Source organism: Nannospalax galili, unplaced genomic scaffold (assembly GCF_000622305.1).
Source record: "Nannospalax galili isolate Female #2095 unplaced genomic scaffold, S.galili_v1.0 scaffold510, whole genome shotgun sequence".
Classification (NCBI taxonomy): domain Eukaryota; kingdom Metazoa; phylum Chordata; class Mammalia; order Rodentia; family Spalacidae; genus Nannospalax; species Nannospalax galili.
Window position 1 is genome coordinate 2,382,417 of NW_008329677.1, and position 14,500 is coordinate 2,396,916.

At 45.2% G+C, this 14,500-nt stretch overlaps 1 protein-coding gene across 2 annotated transcripts in view; it reads right to left on the reverse strand.

The window, feature by feature from the left end:
- The window catches only part of Rin2 (Ras and Rab interactor 2), a 264,895-nt gene extending 257,538 nt beyond the window's left edge, over positions 1–7,357 (reverse strand). For both annotated transcript variants that reach the window (XM_017800218.2, XM_029567625.1), the window contains exon 1: positions 7,237–7,357. The gene's annotated coding sequence lies outside the window, so the exon portion shown is untranslated. The remainder of the gene's footprint in view (positions 1–7,236) is intronic.
- Between the last annotated feature and the right edge of the window lie 7,143 nt (positions 7,358–14,500).

Consider the following 14,500-nt stretch of genomic DNA (forward strand, 5'->3'; position numbering starts at 1 on the left):
AAAAAAAGAAAAAGAAACTAGAATACATATGGAAAATTGGAAGAGATTTGTGGAAAAGACAATCCCCTGTGGTCAAGTTGGATAAGATTTGGATGGATATATTTATATATTTAAAAATGCACCTTAATATAGTATACTAATTAATGATAAATCAAAGTTCTGTTTCCCTATCTATTAAAAAATGTTTTTGGGGACTGGAGAGTTGGTTCAGTGGATAAGGGCACAGACTGCTCTTGCAGAGGACCCGGGTTCAATTCCCAGCACCCACATGGCAGCTACAAACCATCCTAAACAAAGGCTATTTTAGAACTACCGTTAAGAATTCCCAGAAGACCCCTAGAAAATCTTGTTTTCTCTTTAACTTTGTTAAAAAGAGACATATTCAAATAATTAGGTTTATGTAATAGGTTAATTTGAATGGAAAGCACTTGTTAAATGAGAAGAAATACACAACTTCACAGATGTATATGAGCATGCTGTTCATGTGTGTCATTCTAAGAAAACTCCCAGGATGCTGTCAGTGTTTCTCTGTCTATCTTACATTAATCTTAATGTCAGCTTTTCATCTTAAAATGTATGGCATGGAAATAATCCAAATTTCTCATCAACTGTATGATTTTAGTATTTATCTTTTAATTATTTTTATTTTATGTGTATGAGTGTATTGCCTGCATGTATGTAAGTGCATGTGAGTTATGCAATGCCCTGGAGATCAGAAGAAGATGTCAGATCCCCTGGAACTGGAGTTATGGATGGCTGTTAGTCACCATGTTTCTGAAAGAGCAGACAGTGCTCTTACCTGCTGAGCTATTTCTTCAGCCTCCAATTGTATGATTTGAATAAGCTTTCATCATGTATTTAACCATAGTCATTTTAAATTCCCTGTTATCCACAGGCTGTTACCTTAATGCTGTATTTAAGGTTCTTGCAATCAACAACTAGCCAAAATGTTTCATTTGCAACTAAAAGCAAAGTCTTAAAGACGTACTTCTAAAAATATAGTCTGATCCCATGGGCTCCACTTACTCTGCTCTGGCTACCAGAAGTCTCCTGGCTCCACAGAAACCACCTGACATGTTCCTGCCATACAGTCCTGTGCTTGGAACCCTCTCCTGCTATTCCTGGGAACTGCTCCTTGGCTGTTCAGTCTTCACTCCTATGCGACCTTCCTGAGGAGATCTTCTCTCCCTTCCCTACTATGCCATCATGCCTATTTTCATCTAACATACTGCATACTTTACTTATTTTGCTTATTGTTTATGACCATGATTGAGTTGTTTGGTCTGTTTTGTTAACTACATTATCTCTAGCATCAAGCACACATGTATTGGCATACAGTAAATGTTTAAGAGTATGTCAAAGAAGGGGCTGGAGAGATGGCTCAGTGGTTAAGAGCACTGGCAGCCCTTGCAGAGGACCCAGGTTCAGTTCGCAGCACCCTCCAGTTTCAGAGGATCCGATGCCTCTTCTGGCCTCCATGGGCATAGCATGACATGGGTGCACTTACCTACATGCAGACAATATATTCATACACATAAAATATAAAGCTTCCTATCAAAGGAAAAAAAATAATAAATAAAATATTAAAAAAACATTTCTGCTACAATCACATCATGATGTTTAACCATGCATTCATTTCATTACAGGATGATGATTGGGAGTCCTTTCGCTACTGGTTGTATTAACTTGGGTGGTTCTGTCCACTTGGGAAACTCTCCATACTTCTGGTGTTTTATTAAAAATGCTTAACCTGAAATTGCCTAGGTTTTGACCAATCACCTCATGTGCTGGTAATGAGCGGGCTGGACGTTCTGGATTGCCTGGCTTGTCACCTGCACAGGCTCTTCCTGCCCCTCATAGGCTTCACAATTCCCTTCCCCATATCCTCTAACCATGGGCTTCTAGAATTCTGCCTTGATCCCATTCCAGTTTGACTTGGAACTTCACTCTCTCATAAGTTCCTCAACTCACTGTGTCCCAGTGATTCCTATGTTACCTACCATTTCCTGAATATTTCTATAGTAACTAGGTGATATACAGGCTCTTGAACTCAGGGCTGAACTTAGGGCTGGAGGAATGGCTCAGTGGGTAAAGTGCTTGCCTTGTAAGCACAAGGAACTGAGTTTGATCTCCAGCATCCATGTAAAAATGCTGAGCATAGTGGTTTGTGCTTGTAATCTCAGTGCTGGAGAGGGAGAGACAGGAGAATCCCCAGGGTTCACTGGCCAGCCAGTCTAGCCTAATTGATGAGCTCCAGGACAATGAGAGATCCTGTCTCAAAGGAGGATGCACACACACACACACACACACACACACACACACACACACACTTTAAAAGGGGAGAGAGGGAACTCAGCAGGTTAAAAATTATACTCAGTCACATATCCTAGGGGCATAGGTCTGTAATGCCAGCACTGAGGCTAAAGCAAGAGGACTGAACTTAAGGCTAGCCCAGGCAACTTAGTGAGACCCCATCTCAAGATAAAAGTTAAAAAGGGCTTCATATAAAACTCAGTGATACAAGACTTGCCTCATACACAAGGCACTGGGTTCAACTCCCAGTACTGGAAAAAAAAAATCACATTCAGTATTTCCTGCCTATCTTTTCCTTGGTCACACATGCAACAGCATACAAACGCATGCCTACATGCATGCCTGTGCACACACACATACCCATATGCACATACACCTCTGGAACTCCAGAGTTTGGCTACTGATTCTTTATCCTTCCAGTCATCTTTCTCACCTCCCCTTGGTATCCCACCTACCAGGCAGGCCCATTCCTGCTCTTGATTTTGGTGATGCCACCTATTCAACACATATGAATGTCAGTCTTTACTGAACACATTTTGAAGAAAAGCTATGAAATAAATCTTAAGATTCATTTGCTCAGCACTGGAGATACTGAAATGTCTGAAGATCTGCAGATGGGTATTAAATCCACGTGGTCTCACCTCTGTGACCACCTTCACTGTGATGTCAGTCCACAGTTCTCCTTTGTGTGCCTGAAATACAATGTTTCCCTTCATCTTTCTTGAGTTGTAATGGAGGCTGATAGATCAGTTACAAGTCTGTGAAAAGTGCCCCAATAGTACAGTGCAGGCTAACTCTGATATAGACATATGGGCGCTCAGGAACTCCAGGCTGCACCTCCCAGGTAAGGGATGGCTGCTGGCAGCCTTTTATTCCAGGTCTGAGCCCCCAAGAGAATGTTCACTGCTACCTTTTCATGAGTAAACATAGGCATTGACCCCCTAGAAAATCCATGTGGGCAGTGCCCAGGGAGAGAGGAAGCGAGCAAATGGAAAACTCACTGAGTGGATACTTCTTCCCACTCAGGGATGTGATAAACCCTGATGAAATAGTGCTTTCTGGCTGTTCAGTGGTTCTGTGATACACTTGTGTGTGAGATCCTGGGTTCATCTCCAGCACCCCAAAAAGTACTCTTAGTATAAGAACCCTGGGGTTTCTACCTCATATACACAGCTGCTTTTGAGAACACTTGGAGATGGGATGACTAGCTGTAGTAAAAAGACTTCTGGGCAGCCATAAGACAGAGAACCTCAGATCCAATAAAGCCTTGAGGAATTGGCTCCCAACAATCAGACACAGGGAGCTAGAAAAGCAACAGTGACCATCGTGGGTGGGTACTACGCTTTCCTAATACCCAGAATGTATTTTTCATTGTTACTGTTCTTGAGACAGTGTTTTACTATGTACCCCTGGCTGGCCTAGAACTTGATATGTAGACCAGGCTGGCTTCAAACTCACAGAGATTCGCCTACTTCTGCCTTCAAGTGCTGGGATTAAAGGTGTATACCACTATGCCCAGTTAGAATGGACAACCACTATGCCCAGCTAGAATGGACATTTTCACCACCCTGAACACCACATACTGGATAGGATTTACCATCCTTGAAAACCGACCTAGCCGGCAGCAGGTTTTGGGTAAAGTCAGCAGAATCTTCCCAAGTGGACTCCTAGAACATTGCTTCTGGAGATGTATCTGGAGAAAGATGCTCCATGGTCAGATGAAGTTGGCAAACATACCACATTATGGTGTCATCCTGGAATCCCTGTTAGCATTTCCCTAACGTGTTGGTTATCATTGTCACTTTAGTGGCTTTTCAGCAAAACACACAGCTTAGCAGCTCTTGCTCTGGGCCATATTGCTGCAGTTGGCCTCTTAGCAGGTTTACCTTAGCAAGTTGTCTGGAGGTGGGCAGAAGAATGAGCTGGACCTAGAACCTGGGCTCCAGTCTGGGTGCTTTGACCCCTCTGGGGCTCCATAGCCTCATCTACAAAAGGTAATATTGTGAGAAACAACTTGAGCTACTATCTGTAAAAATAAAGAGCTGTAAAAAATATCTGTGGCCAGGATGCTGTTGCATACAAATCCCAGCAGTCAGGAGGTAGAGGCAGGAGGATCTCTGTGAGTTCAAAGCCAGCCTGCTCTACATAGGGAGCTTCAGGCCAGTTAGGGCTACATAGTGAGACCTTGTCGAGAGAGAGAGAGAGAGAGAGAGAGAGAGAGAGAGAGAGAGAGAGAGAGAGCCCCCCTCAGATCAGGTATACTTCCTGTTGTTTGACTCCTCAAAATGTCTTGACAAAGGAATACTTTGGTCATTCATTCACTCTTTCATTCATCCAACCTATTCTTTAGTGGCAGGTCACAAGGACAAGAATCTGACTTTGGACCCTGGGAAACTCACATGGGACAAGTAGAGCCCTTGGTATATATCTTGGAAGTTAACATATTTACACACACACACACACACACACACACACACACACACACACACATGCACATAGGATTCTGGTGGTGCTGAGGCTCACCAGGAAAAGGAGGATGCATCACTTATTTTTCTGCTGCTGTGATAAAACACTGTGACCAAAAGTAGATTTAGTAAGAGTTTAGATTTAGTAAGAGTTTATTTTGGGTTTTGGTTCTAGAGGGATGGGTCCACAATGGTGGGGCAGGCATAGTGTCAGGCACAGGAGCAGGGGCAGATTTAGTAAGAGTTTATTTTGGCTTATGGCTCTAGAGGGATAGGTCCACAATGGTGGGGCAGGCATAGTGGCAGGCACAGGAGCGGGGAGCCGAGAACTCACACATCTTCAATGGCAAAGATAAGCAAAGAGCACTAACTACAAGTGAGTCAAGGCTATGAACCCTCAAAGCCCTCCCCCAGTGACAGACTTCCTCCAGCAAGGCCACACCTCCTAAAGATTCCTTGACCTCCCAAACAGCATCACCAACTAGGGACAAAGTGTAAAAATACTTGAGCTTATGGGAGACATTCCTCATTCAATGACTACAGAGGAAGAAGGCTGGGCAACCTTCCTTGCTGAAAGGATTAGGATTCTTAAAGGATCTTAGGTGGGGAGGATGGCTCAAAGGAAGTTGACAGAACATCAGAACCATATTCTACCAAAGGGTATGAAGAATGGACCCAATGAGAACCTCCCAATGTAGCTCACCCTGCACAGAGGAAAGGATAGTCTCCAAGCAGTTGAAGAGGATTGAGCTAAGGGAGGAGGTTGCTTCTGGGGAGCAAAGCTCTTTGCAATAGGTATGGACCTTGACTTTGGAAAGACACTGGGGTCCCCTCAGAGGGAGATGCGATGCTCCTGGGGCATAGTCATCCCATAAGGAGCACTCACATACCCTGGAGGGGAGTCATAACCTGTCTGCAAGAGTGACTTCAGATAAGGGAAGGTCTGGTAGCTGGTTATTCTTCCCCACCCTGCCCCACATCTTCAGTGACAGAGTACAATCCCCAAACCAAAAACTCCTGTCACAACAGCTTTCCTCCCAAGTCCTAAATATAAAGGCCCCTTTCTGGCCTAGCCCCTCCCAATCCTGATATCCCCTACAGAGGTGAAAGCAAGAAGATGTGAAAGTTCCAGAGAAATAAGGAGTCCCAGGCAAAGAGGAAAAGAGTCCTCCAAAACATCCTCCCCTGCCTGAACTAGGGGAAAGGTTAATAAAAGCTCTCAGTCAATAAACATGACTATGTACAAAGCCCAAATTGCCCAATCTATTGCATGCCATTGTCAACCCTCATAAACCACAGAGCAGGGTACAAATGGAGGCACTGGAAACCGATGCTCCTCTGCACAGTGATGCCCAGACATAACCACCACCTGTCTTTAATTAAAATGTTAATATTTCGTTCATCATGAAATTTTTTGCATTCAGTTTCTTTTTTAAAACATTGCACCGAAGTTACTATTTATCTTGAACATTGCCAAATGTTTATTTTTGCTTTAATATTTACAAAGTCTTGTTGGTGGACAAGTGCTCTAAGCTGTCTTATTGATTCCAGCATGTTCCTTAGAAACCAAAATGTACTCGGCTCTGCAAGAAAAGTGTGGCTGCACTGCACCGGGAGTTGGCATGCTGTTTCTGCAGCTGAACTAGGAGAGCCCCAGGGACTTGAGGGCTCTGAGAAGAGAGGCGCCTCTCAAGGCCCAGAGGCCAACCTTGCCTTGTATTTCTTGGCAACATATCTTTGGCTTTACAGCTGAACTTCTGCAAACCCCGCTCAAACCCTGCTATGCACAGGCCGCCCGAGAGCATCATCAGAGAAGGCTGGGAGCAGCATTCTTGAGAGCCCTGGCCAAGGGTGGAAGATAAGCCTAGAGGGGGGCAGGGAGACCTCAAAGTGGGAAAATGGCCCTATCCCTTCCTCCACCCGCTGCTTCGCATCAATCATTGCGACAGTCCAAGCGCTCTCCTGCCCGGACTTGCTGCTGACCCTTCCACTCCACTGTAGGGAGCAAGTCGGAGTATATGCCCTGTATCGGAGGTGTGTGACTCGGAGTTCAGCTCCGGAGCACAGGCTCACAGCGCACTTGACACACCTCAGGCATCACGGCAGGTAGCACTCAACAAAGGTCTCTATCCTGGCTCTGGGGCGCGCACACACACACACACACACACACAACGTCTGCACCTCTAGCACTCTGGGCAGTTGCCCTTTACCCCACCCCTGCGGAGGTCAGCTGAGGACATCCCGTGACCTTCCCTGGACCCTATGGCGCAATGTCACCGGGCCCCCAGTCCTGGCTCCAGAATCCCCAGAGGACCCTGGAAGACGCCAGGTGGTTGGCTCGCTCCTCCTCATCTTTAGAGACATGAGAGTGGGGAGTCGCACCTCGCGCCTGGCACCCCACTCTCCCCTGAACCTCGCCCAGCACCGGTGCGTGGGGGTCTCCGCCGCCGCCCCTTACCTCGCGCGCCCTAGGTGCAGGTCCCGGAGGCGGGGGCGACCGGTGGCCCCCGCGAAGGAGCGCAGGGCAGGATTCCCCGCCCAGGAGGAGGAAGAGGAGGCCGAGGGCCCGAGGGGCGTGGCTGGGGGGTGGAGAAGGAGGGAGGGAAGGGCTTTGTGTCTGCCTCCGCCCTCCCCCGCCGCAGCTCCAGCATCCCCGCCTCCCGGGCTGACTCCGGAGCTCCCTGGGCGACTGGGCGGGGGCGAGCAGGGCCGAGGTGGCGAGCAAGGCGCCTGCGCGACCCCGGATCTTGTCGCTCCATCCCCCCCTGGTCCCGCCCACCCTCGGTGCTACCAGGGTTACAGGGAACCCAGAATGTGCCGCAGGGAAGCTGGGGTCCGAAAGTTTATCTAACTCGACGTGCAAACTTGGCAGGACTTGCCGCAACCCTGCCCCGCGTTGCTGCGCTCCCCACGGACCGCCAGAGTTTGTTCTGGGAGATTTTCCCTTTCTTTTTTCTTCATCGGACGCAGGGCTATACATCCCTATGGGGAGGGCCGCCGCTCCGACTGGAGAAGTCCGGCTGGGATGCGGGCATCAGCCTGGCCCTTGGTCTGGGACCACAGTCCCCAACGTGGAACTTGCACACCCAGCCCGGCCGCTGCGGCTTACCCTTAGGGCTGAGATGGCCAGGGCCGCCTTGGTTTGCAAGGCCCCCTTGCTGGTCCCCACCAGGCGCGAGCCTCAGGGAGGCGGGATGGGGTTGGCCCTGGATCCCAAAGTACCCAAATCTCTGGGGAGGCCACGCAGGGAAACAGCTGAGGAGGTCCTGTGTGTCGGATTTCCCCCACTTTCCGCAGGCTGACAATTAGCGAAGTGGCCGGTGTCAAAGTATCAGAGGTATCCGAAGAGACCTATGCTTTGTTCAGAAATGGAAAATAGAGACCTTATTTTTGTATTTGTTTCTTCAACCTGCCACAGAGGAGACCTGAATTTCATAGGTATAGGGACTTGCTGAAACTTGGCTTCTAAAATTCAGAGATGTACTGTTATTTACCCCTCAGCTCAGCTCTCAGCAAAACATAAGCCACCGGTCTCCTCTTTGTGTTCCAAGTCCCCTAGTTAATAATTTAGAAGCAGCTATGCGCCAGGCTCTGTTCTAACCTTTGGGATGTGTTGGAGAATAAATCAAAGATCTCCCTGCCTCCTCGTGGCTATAACATGCTGATGGGCAAGGGTGGATTACACAAGGGAAGCCATGAACATCACAGATAAATTATTGGGGTGTTAGAAAAGGTCATGATGAAGAAAAAGAAAAAGGATATGGATGCCTGGAGCACTAGTGTCTGGCCCAGTTTATAGATTAAGTAGGTGAAGTGGATGGCATAAGACCCCCTCGGCAGGTGGAATAAACACTGAGCAAAGAGAGTGTGGGGAAGATGGGGGCGGGGCTGAGGCTCTGAGGGGGAAGAGAGGTTTATGAGTATTGGAGCAGTGGGTTCCAAGATCTGAGACTACCAGAACCCCACTAAGAGCCGAGGGCGAATCACAGTAAGAGGTCATTGCAGTCACTCAAGTTAGAGATTCGAGTGGTAGGTGGGATCATAGGATTCATAGCCTGCTAGGTGGGGAGAGGCTCTGGGAGTCTCACCTATTCTCAAGGCAGCACTGATAGCTGTTCCTAAGAGGTTGGATATGTGGGCAAAAGGGAGGTGTGGACAGAGAACTGGACTGTGTCACTTTTCCTCCCTCTTAGCTTGACTGAACCCCAGGGGATACGGGTGAATAGTATAGGTTAATAATGACCTCTCCTACCCGAGTAAATGCTGAACCAGCACAATGCTCACCCCTGTCCTTTCCTTCTTATTCTTTTTCTATTTTTTATGTAGTTCCTCTTGGATATTGCTCCATGGAACACCCCACAGGTTCAGTGTCTTCCAGAAATTGGGGTCCATTTGGTCTTGTTTTGCCCCACTGTGGAAAACATGTTTTCTTAAAGGGGTCTAGGTACTGAGTCTCTATATAGGGAATTCTAAAAGGGCCACCACCAAAATATACTTCCTTAGCATATTTCAAGATGGCTCTTCAGAGAGGCCACAGAAGCAGGAATAGCTCAGAAAAGCTATGCTTGGGGGGTGGGGAGGGACTTGTACCTATAACAGAGGTACACAGTGGATGCAAAGGACCATTCTTGGGGCATTCTCTTTATCGGCCTGGGAAAGTTCATGTCACTGAAAGAAGGGAGGGATGTGAGATCTTGGTCACTGTGGCTTTCTGATGACCTGGGAGAATTTGTTCACATAATCAGAGAAACCGCATCCAGTGCATTTAGATGTCTTTTTAAAAATTATTTATTTTTTATGTGTATGAGTGTATTGCCTGGATGTATGTAAGTGCACCCATGCTGTGCAATGCCCACGGAGGTCAGAAGAGGGTATTGGATCTCCTGGAACTGGAGTTACAGATGGTTGTTAGTTGCCTTGTGGGTGCTGGGAACCAAACCCAGGCCCTCTGCAAGAGCAGCCAGAGTTCTTAACTGCTGGGCCACCTCTCTAGCCCTCCATTTAGATGTCATAATCTTTATTGGGTGGGGTGGTGAACAGCTTTTATCACAGCACTCAGGAGGCAGAGGCATGTGGATCTGTGTGAATTCTCTGTGGCCTTTATGAAGCCAGGAGGCCTGGTCTACATAGCAAGTTACAGGTCAGCCAGAGCTATAGTGAGACCTTCTCTCAAAACAGACAAACAAATAATAATAAATACATGTCTTCTTCCCTCTGTAACTTGAATCCTAATCCTTCTGTACAATAACCTCAAACCTCAGTTTCTTTGTTGAAATGCTGTTTTAACTTTTGCTGCCTACCCCTTTCTTTGAAGTATTGTACTTGGTACATAGTCCCCATGTTTCTGCACATTAATAAATTCAAATGCTTTCTTTTTCCTTTTAGCATGCGTATTACTAATTTATTTTGTAGGCCAAAATTTCTAAAACTTCAGAGAGAACAGAGAATATATAAAACCTCCTGCTTGGTGTGGTAGTGCACACCTAAAGGTTTAAATCCCAGCACTCAGGAAGCAGAGGCAGTGAATCTCTGTGAGACTGAGATTGATTGAGGCCAGCCTGGTCTACACAGTGAGCTATAGGCCAACTGGGGCTGAAAAGGGAAACCCTGTCTAAAACAACAACAACAACAAAAAACTGAAACCAAAAACAAGCAAACTAAAAAGCAACCTTCCCTACAGTGTTGTGTGCTGACTACCACTGTAAGTACTTGGGACCCAGCAATGAATTACACCATGTTCTGTTGGAACTCACTTTCAGATGGGGAGAGATGATAAGTCACGGAAATGGAAGACCCCAGAGATGCAGCAGTGTGACACCTGACCTTAGGTCCTCTCATGCTTTTACCTGCTGCTTGGCAGGTTTGCCCTATCACCAGGGGGAGCGTCTGCTCCTCTCTGCTGCAGTGCTTCCACACTCTCAGGGCACTTTCATCAGTAGGGGACCAGTTAGCCAAGAAGCTGTCATCTCAAATGAAGTTGTTTTCCCCTTGAAGTGACCGAGCGGCATTGGTTCTGAGAGCATTGTCCAAAACTGGCAACACAACGGTTTGTTTCTTTCCTCCATGTAGGAGGGCAAATAGAAACAAGTGTCCTGGGCCCATAAAATGATTGGAAATACTAGTTTGTTTAAGCTATAAAATAATAATGAAAATTATAATGTGGCAATTATTTGTTTAATGATCAGTGCTGGTATGAGGTGGCATTGCTTTGTTTAGTCTCCATGCCCTCCAAGCCAAGAGGCAGATTGAAATTATTAGAGGATAGTAGCTATCTTAGTTAGAACTTACCCAATTTAGAGCCAGAATGGATGGTGGCCCACATCTATAATCAGAGGCTGGAGGATTGCAGTAAGTTTGAGAGTAGCCGGATCTCCAAAATGAGTTCCAGGCTAGCCAGGGATATATAGGGAGTTGAAGCTAGCTGGGGTATATAGTGAGACCCTGTCTCAAAAACAGGCCTGGGGAGATAACTCAGTGGGTAAAGTGCTTGCCATGCAAGTGTGAGAACCTGTGTTTAATCCCAAGAGCCAGGACTGATGGTGCAATCCCACTGCTGGGGAGGAGGATCCCTGAGACTCACTGGCCAGCCAACCTAGCCTACTCTTCAAGTTCCAGGCCAATGAGAGACCCTGTCTCAAAACCCCAAACAAAAAACCGGTGAACAACTCTTAAGGAACAACACCGGAAGTTGTCCTCTGACCTCCACATGCACAAAATACACGTGCACACATATGCGTGTACCCACGTAAACAAGCACGTCAGAAGAAAAGAAAAGAACTACCCTTCTTGGGCTAGGGACGTCACTCAGTGGTAGAACACTTGCAAAACATTAAAGCCTAGGCTTAATCCCCAGCGCAAAAGAAAACCATACCCATCTTTTGCTCCAAAGTGGTGGTTCTTGGGAAGAAGGGAAATTGACAAGGATGTATAATTTTTTCTTTTACTTGTATTTTCATTTCATTGTCTAAAAGAGAAGGGTCAATGATTATTTCTTGACTGTGGAGTTGTTGGAACTTTAACTTTTCAAGTGATATGATTATAAACTTGGAATATTTAGGATGCATTAAGCTTAAGCTATATCTCAAACTTGCTTGCCAAGGTTCAATTCCTAGCCAAAGTGAAATTTATTAATACTTTAATAAAAACCCATTGGTTTTATTTATAGAATTGGAAACACAAGTATAGAAACAGATACATCTAACTACCTAATACTTTAATGCATTCTTTGATTTAGTGAAATCATTTTTAAATTTCCAAATGAGAATTCCATCTCTATAATCTGACATCTGAAAGCCAAATGAAAAGGAAAGATTCCATTTGGCTATGGCTTCAAAGGTTCCAACCTGTGACTTGGTCCTTCACTTTGAAACTGAGGCAGAACACAACTGCTTACCTCAGGGCAGCTGAGACACAGGAGAAGGAGAGGCTGGGGTTCCAAAACCCTTTTCAAGGGCACCCTTTCCCCCCAGTGACCTCATTTCCTTTATAAGCTCCATCTCCTAGGGTGCTATTGATAGACGGCTATCAATAGCACCATAGGCCTGGGACCAAGCATTTAGTCTATTGGCCTTTGAGGGACTTCAGATCCCAACCACAATAATTCCAAGCACCGAAGTTTGTTGTCATAAGTTCCATATTATTATTACACTGGAATCAAGGAATGTAGACGTACAATTTCTGTTTTCTGAAAAAAATGGCACTTTGTGGCCTAAGTATATGTTCAATTTTGGAAAAAAAAAAGTCTATATATGTCAGACGAAAGACATGCTAAACTGCCCCCAAATCCAGTTCCGTTTCACATATAGTTGTTAAGAAATCATTTACTCAGAGATGGAGAGATGGTTCAGCAGTTAAGGGCATTGGCTTCTCTTATAGAGGACCTGATTTGAATCCCAGCACCCACATGGCAGCTAACAAACAGTTACAGGGAGTCCGACGTCCTCTTCTGATCTCCACAGGCATTGTACAACACGGGTACACTTACATACATGCAGACAATATACTCATATACATAAAATAATAAATAAATTTGAAAAAGAAATTGTCGGTGAATGAATGTGAACACTAAGTAATTAACTGTTAGTTTATCTTATAATTTATTCAACATCTCTACCATTTATTTTTATCTTTTATTGCCAACCAGTTTCCCAGTTTATGTCTTGCTTTTTCCTGTGGCCATTTTCTGATAAGTGGGATTCAGGGCAGGTGTGTCAGCATCTTCCTCTTTGCTAGCCTTCTATTTTTGTCTTTGACTTTCAACTGCTTGTATTCCAGAATTTTTATGCTGTGTTACACAGCTCGTGAGTGTTCTTAAGCACTATAACTTCACCATGGATTGCATTAATCATCAGTATAATAAGCCTTTTTTGCCCCTTTCAGTGTTTGCCTCAAGCTATTCTTGGACTTAAATTCATATCTTGACCCCTGAATTCTCTGTATTTGCAATCAGCTAATAAAATCTGTCAGTCTTCTATTTTAAAGTTCTCTGATCAAGGCTGGAAAAATAGCTCATGGTTAAGAGCACTGGTTGTACTTTCAGAGGATCTAGGTTTGGTTCCTAGCACGCACATGACAGTTAACAACAATCCATAACTCCAGTTCCAGGAGATCTAACATCCTCTACTGGTCTCCATGGGTATTGTACTCAATAGGTGCACTTATATGCAGGTAAAACACTCATACACATCAAAAATAAGAATAAAAGAAATAAAGTTCTATTGCTCACTTTATGCTAGATGAGTCCTTCAGAAGCAGCATGTTGTAAGTCAATTTTGTTTTTAAACTCAACTACTGAAATTGGTTTAATTTCTGCCATATTGTTTTATATTTTTAGGGTTTTATAAACCCCTACTATTTTCTAAGTCTTCTGCCTTTTGGTTAAACTGTGCTTTTTATTTCTTTATGTGTTTTCCAGTTCTTTGAAAGTACGTATTTAAACATTCTTCTCTTCAGCACGTATCTCTGAACTATCCTCTGGGTAGCAAGACTGTGATTGATATTATGGACATGTCATAAAGCAGATGAAATAGTCCCTCCAGGGTTCTTACCATCCAACAGGGAGACAGACAATAAAGACATGAGCACTTAAATCTGAAGAGACATAGAGTCCATACAAACCAAGGAAAGACAGAACAGGGTCGATAGGGAGAGAAGTGGGGTGTATGTTAGGTTTCTATTGCTGTGACAAAATACCTAAGAAAGACAGTTTAGAAGGGAGAAAGCACTGTTTTGATTCACGGTTTCAGGCTATGGTCACTTGGCTCCACTTTTGGAGCCTGTGGTGAGGCAGAACATCATGATATGAAGACGGTGACAGAGCAGAGCAGCTTGCTTCATGGCATCCAGAGAGCAAAGAAAGAGAGAAGGGGGTGGAAAGAGGAAAAGGAAGGCAGGGACAAGATATATATCCTTCAAGCATACCTGCACTGACCTTCTTCCAAATAAGCCTTACCTCCTAATAGCCCGTTCACCAATAGACTAACCCATTGATGACATTAGTGCTCTCATGATTCATCATCTCTCAACACCAATGTAGCACCAAACCCTCAACACATGAACCTTTTTAGGAGACCCTTCATATCCAAATAATAGCAGGAAATTAGAGAGAGAAAGAAAAAAAACCTCCCTAAGAAGGTTGTTTAAACTGTGATAAGAGAGCTGGACTGGGTGAATATCTGGAGAATAACATTCTAATTTAGGCAAAACGAAATAAAAAACCAGCT